General features: G+C 45.7%; 1 long non-coding RNA gene across 1 annotated transcript; it reads right to left on the bottom strand.

Moving 5' to 3' along the window:
* Positions 1 to 616: 616 nt before the first annotated feature.
* LOC125537146 (uncharacterized) lies at positions 617 to 3,317 on the bottom strand. Its single transcript, XR_007295628.2, has 3 exons — positions 3,066 to 3,317; positions 2,342 to 2,617; positions 617 to 2,262 (listed from the first exon to the last, which is right to left on the bottom strand). It is a non-coding gene; the product is annotated as an uncharacterized LOC125537146 (long non-coding RNA).
* Between the last annotated feature and the right edge of the window lie 2,799 nt (positions 3,318 to 6,116).

The raw sequence follows: 6,116 nt of genomic DNA, 5'->3' as shown, positions 1-6,116 counted from the left end.
GAAGCTGATAATGAGAAGGCACGTCAGGACTCCCTGGACCTGTTAGATGAAGAGCGTGATCTTGCAGCAGCACGTTCAACGATTTATCAACAAGATCTCCGACGTTATCACAGCCGGCGGGTTAAGATCAAAACTTTTCAAGAGGGTGATCTGGTGCTCCGGCTCATCCAGGATCAGACTGACATGCACAAGCTATCCCCACCTTGGGAAGGACCTTTTGTGGTCAGCAAGAATCTGCACAATGGGTCATACTACCTCATTGATGTTTGAGAGCACAAAGACTCACGTAAATCGGAGGAGGAGACCAAGCGGCCGTGGAACATAGCTCTTCTTCGGCCTTACTATACTTGAGCCATAGGCTCTTCATATGTACATATTTATGATAATGTATATATTATATAATAAACCGGAGCCTCAAATAAAGCGGGGTCTCTGTTCTTTTTACATCATGTGTGTGCTTCCAAAAGTTTCTACTGACAAAGCGGAGTTTTGTTAAACCGGTCTCTTCAGCCGAACGGATACAAAAGAAAATCACTAGGGGGCTTGGTTATATCTGAACCGTAGCTACACCTCTTGATCGGTTTGAAACCACAAAGGGATATCACTAGGGGGCTTGGTCATATCTGAACCGTGGCTACACCTCTTGATTGGCGTAAGACCAACATGAATTTACTTCAGGGCCAAAGAGATTGCACAAAGCATAAGCTCAAACATGGGCACCCACTGAGCACAGCTCAAAAAGTTACTTGGGGGCTTTTTTTGCAAAGCAATAAAGAGTTTGAAAGGACCCTTGTAATTGGCTATCAAGCCACGGCTTGGAAGCCTGGTGTATTCACCTAAAACCCCGGGTTAACCTGCCTTCATCAAGTAAGCCACTCCTATCCAGGTAATCCTGGTATGACCCGCCGAACGTTTGACAAGTCAATCTTATACAGACCCTGAACTTGTCAAAGTTAAAACGACGATTGGTTAATTGGAGGACCATCTTAAAAGGCTTTGTTAAATGGTTTAACTCAGCGGCCTGGCAGCCCATGAAAAGCCTCGATTTGGAGCCTGGCAGCTCATAAAAGCCTCGCATTTTTTTGAGTTCTATTTGCTAAGTTTTTCGCCTTTGTTGAGGTTCCTAATATCTTCTGATAAACCGGTGTCCTTGACCCGGCTTGGCTTTCAACTACAAGTTGTCAGTTCATGATCAGTTTTAATTCGGCGTTCATTAACCCGGTCTGGTTTTGACTAACAAGTCGCCAGTGTTATAAAGAAACCCGGTGGTCATTATATTCCAGTACAGTTTATTATCATAATCCGGCAAAATAAGGACGGAGTTATCAATACTCCGGATTGGTGTTTACACCTTTACCATATAAGCAGTTGGTCAGCCAACGAGGATACTTTCAAGTTCTTGTATCCAGGAACACAACTCATCATGGGCTATGCATAAATAGATCCCAAAAAGTGGAGCAAGTTTTCACAAAGCGTCACAAAACATGCTCAATGGCATGACAGATAAAGGAGTTTTTGCTATCCTATTACAAGAAGCTTTAAAGCGGCTTCAATTGAATAATTGTTTTTAAGCATTGGCACATAATAGCTGGTAAACCGGCTGCCAGTTTAAGATGCTTCGTCCGGACGGTTTGACGGTTGAGGGTCATTTGGTGCAATCACTTCTTCTTCATCCCTTCCCAGACGCTGGAAATCAACCGTTGACCAATCGATTCTGGTTAAAGCTTGAAACACGACTTCTTCAAGGATAAGGCTGGAAGGGTTAATGTCAGGAGCATAAGTATGCTTACGGATTGGAGGCACAAGTTCTTCGACTTCATGGATTTCCGCAGGCTGTCTCTTCCCTTCAGTGTCATAAGCCGGCTAGAAATGAGATAAATCTGTGTCTTCTGCCAGTTTGCTGGCTATTGGCCGCATTTCCTTTGTCAGCCTTCGGAGATCATCATTGTCGAAGTTTGCCGTCCTCCTTCACACCTGGATATCCTTTTATAATGTCATCCACTTCAAGGTCTGGAATCCATGCCTTGGCCCGGATTAGTGCGGTTAATGCTCCTGCTCTTGCAGCTGCTTTCTTCAGTTCGGTAATCCAGGCTGGTAGCATGGCTAGCTTCTCAAGAGTTTCTTTTATCAGTGACGGCGCCGGTTTATTGTAAGCCGCAGTGCAAATAGCACGCTGGGATCCAGAGTACAGCTGTTCAATCAAGGTATAAGCCGCTTTAAGCTTCATCCGCATATCAGCACCCAGATGAGCAATGCGAGTGCCTGTCATGGTTTAATATCAGCCAAACTGGTAAACACCAAAGTCTCATGAATTGGAAAAACAACATAAGGAGATACTTACCAAATATAGCGGATGTCATAGCGTTGATTTGCCGCTTCAAACCAGTTAATTCATCTACAACTGGCTTCAAGGCTGCTTCGGCATCCTCAGCTTTTTGGTTAAACCGGCCTTCTCGGTTTCCCAGTCAGCACGTTCCTTGTTAAAAGACTCCTTCAGCTTTTCCATCGCTGCTTGGGCTTTGGTCAACTCCTCTTTGGCTTTCACAGCTTCTGCTTGTTGGGACTTCACGTTCTCTTGCAAATCAGCGGTTCGAGCATCTCTGTTGCTTAGCTCGGCCTGTAACAGTGAAGATATGTCAACAATAGGATATATATTTTCTAAGCACAAAGCGTATAACAAGTTATGCACTTGGTACTTGGGGGCTAATGCCTATTTGCTCTGATTCATTACATCTTTTATAAGTCTCCAGGACAATGCAAGCATTATCCTTGACACTTGGGGGCTAATGTACACCTGTTCAAAACGGACGCATGGATTAAAGACCCGGATTACCTCACAAAGCTAAACCGTCCTTTGGGGGCTACACTGAGGAAGGCTATATAATTACATTGGTAAAGTATCGGTTTGGGTTTTCACTAAGGACCTGACATTTTGGGGGTCAGTAGGAGAGGATTAAAGTGTTATAAAGACCTGGTTTAAGATTAACATCATAAAACGGCCCTTGGGGGCTACTTGGATTAGCATTTCAACTTTGGAATCAAGAAGTAAAGGGAAATGAATATACCTCATAGCGTCCCTTCATCAAGTTCACCAAACCGGCTTCATAGTCACGGTTTGAGTGCAGACGGTTTAAGAAACCGGAGTGAAGTTCTTCAGCACTGAGATGGGCATAGCTTGATAAGTCAGTACTCCATTTACCCTTTTCCCTAGCAGCACGCTCTTCTTTGGCACTATGTTGGGCCAAGATTACGGGATGGCCAGGAGAGCTGTGGCCCATGCCAGTAATGATAACATCATCTCCTTGGCCTTAAGTGGTTTTTGCGGGTGATGACGGAGTGTCAGTACCTCTCACCGGACTAGCCCGGTTTGGAGCTGCCGGTTCAGTGTCAGGCACAGCAGGATCAGCTTCTAGTTGTTCACCAATATTTTGGCCTGGAAGGGGCGGTTCATCAAAGGTAGCTTCAGGATGAGGACCCTCCGGTTCACGAGTTTGGTCCGGTTCACCTATTTGCTCTTCTTCAAAAACCGCCTGGTCTTCTGACAGATTATTGACCCGAGCTTTCTTGCTGGGTCTGGCTTTGGCTCTGCAAACAAAATTACAAGAGGTTTAGCATCTTATTCAAGATTTGCAACGCATTTGAAGGAAGGGTTTGAATGCTTACCCAGCTACAGTCTTAAGAGGGGGGAGTTGGGTTGCTGTTGACTCGCCAGAAGATGAGGGAAGTGTCACCTGATAATTTGAATCGGACGGATTAAGAGGTTGTCTGAAATAACCTGCCTTGGGATAAGAATTGTCAGAAGTGGGAGAGACCTCAGACCGGCGCTTCCGAACCGGGATATTAGGTAAACCGGCCGAAGTGACATGTTGGCCACTGTGCCGGGTTGTCCGGCGAGCTTCATGCTGCTGCGTCTTCAAAATAAATGTTGGATCCAAGTAAGCAAGAGGATGAGAAAAGCTTACTTTCCGGATTGCTTGACGGGTTTTTTGTGTTGGCATAGAGTCTGAACCGGAGGAAAGGAGAATTACCTCTACATCATTAGCCTGGCTCCCTTCTACGTCCTCCTGATAAAGATCATTGTTAATGAGGTGCATGAAAAGGGAGCCAAGTGAGTCAAGTTCTACCTCAACTTCCGGATCATCTGCATCTTCATCAAGTTCCATGTTGATCCGGTCAGCCGTTTTCCGCTTTGAGGTACGCTTGACGGCTTTGTTTTTGGGACGGGATGGCTTGGCCGCTTTATCTGCGGATTTCCGCTTCCAGAAGGGATCATCACCCTGTTGGTACACAAACCGAAGAAAGTTTAAAAGTTGAACAATTTAAAGATATCAAGATAAAAAGGAAGCATAGTGCTTACAACAGGCGGTTTATTCTGAGTGTAGAAGGGGCTCAAGCCGGTTTGGCGACAGACTGATTCCGGTTCATTCAAAATTTTCTTGACGCTTTCAGTAACCTCTTCATCGGTTACCTGAATGTTGATGTGGCGTTGGGGGTCTTCTAAATCACCGGTGTACTCACACATTAAACCGGGGCGGCGGCTTAGTGGCAAGACGCTCCAAGATATCTAGCAACGCACAAAATCAATGCCTGTTAAACCGTTGGCCATAAAGGCTCGGAGCTTGGCGAGTTGAGGGGCATATTTGGCCCGTTCCACAGAACTCAAACGTTGCGGCATTGGATGAGTGTTGGAAAGCCGATGATCACGGTAGCCTGGAAGAGGGTTCTCATCTTCAGGAGAGGTATCTATGCAGTAGAACCAAGTCTGGTTCCATTCCTTAGGGTGGCCGTGCAGTTTGGCATGAGGGAATTCAACTTCCTTCCGCTTTTGAACAGAGACACCACCAAGCTCAGTGTTAGGACCGTTTACAAATTCTGTACGCCGGTTCAGATGAAAAAAGTCCCGGAACAGCTCGGCAGTTGGTTCTTCCTGTAAGTACACTTCACAGAAGACTTGGAAGTTGCATATATTGGACACAAAGTTGGGTCTGATATCTCGAGGATGGAGTTGGAAGCTGGCAAGCACATCTCGGTAAAATTTTGACCCTAGCGGTTTGAAACCACGACCTATGTGGTCGACAAAAACCACTACCTCACCCTGCCTCGGGGTTGGAGGATTCTTCGTTCCTGGAGCTCGCCATTTAATTTCAGTTTTCTTAGGCAAGGTGCCGATACTGACCATTCCGTTCAACTGTTCCTCGGTGACCCGGGAACGAGCCCAGTTGCAAGCGACAAACTGTTTGGCCATTATGAAACAAAAAGCTGGAAAAGAAATGCTGGTTTACAAATCATTTACGGTGGTACGCAAGATGCAGTGGAGTAAAGATATACAGATATGTGAAGTTGCGTAAACCGGATACTAATACAATAATGAATGACAAGGTCATGTCAAGGGCATACATGTGTTGTTAAACCGGACTATTACAATCAACGTAAAGAAGGTTTGCCGGTTTACTAGGGGACTAATGGTATGAGATAGATTGTTTTTACAAGGGTAAACCGCCTAGATGGTAAAGAGGATACAGATCTAAGGCGAAGAAGGGTTAAATAAGGTAAAAACAGGTTTCACAGGATCACATGGGCATTTTGGATCCACCACAAGTCAGGAAAAGAAAAAGATTTAGACCTAAAAAAGTTGGTCCTGGAGCAGTTCATGACAGTACAGATCAAGGTTTTTATGCGTATAAAGGCTTGATTTAAAACAACCAAGAAGGAGAGCACTAGAACTATCGCACGGAGCGTATCAAGCTTAAGGTCTACTGTTTAAGGACTGGCGAAGAACGAGAAAGGAACGCTGTGAACTTGTGGGAACCCTAATGGATCTAGAGAGGAATGAGGGAAGGACTTACTGCGGCCGCGGAAGCAGCGGAGGTGTGCTGCGGTGCTCTGGTACGAACAAGTTGATGCAGCGGCCGACGGTGAGGCAGAGGCGAGGCTTGACGATGGCGGCGGCGCTCGAGTGTGGAGACATCGTGAGGAAGAAGAAGGGATGAAGAGGCAACAGAAAGAAAAGAATGGGGTCCTCCGCCTCTATTTATAAGGGTAAAGAGATAAGCGACAGGCGCGGGAATCGAGGAGCCCAAAAAATGGATAGATAATGAGATTGTTGCCTCGATTGT

The sequence above is a fragment of the Triticum urartu genome, chromosome 1A (assembly GCF_056163025.1).
Source record: "Triticum urartu cultivar PI428250 chromosome 1A, HENAU_Tu73, whole genome shotgun sequence".
Taxonomy (NCBI): domain Eukaryota; kingdom Viridiplantae; phylum Streptophyta; class Magnoliopsida; order Poales; family Poaceae; genus Triticum; species Triticum urartu.
This window is presented reverse-complemented; position numbering and strand designations above follow the sequence as displayed.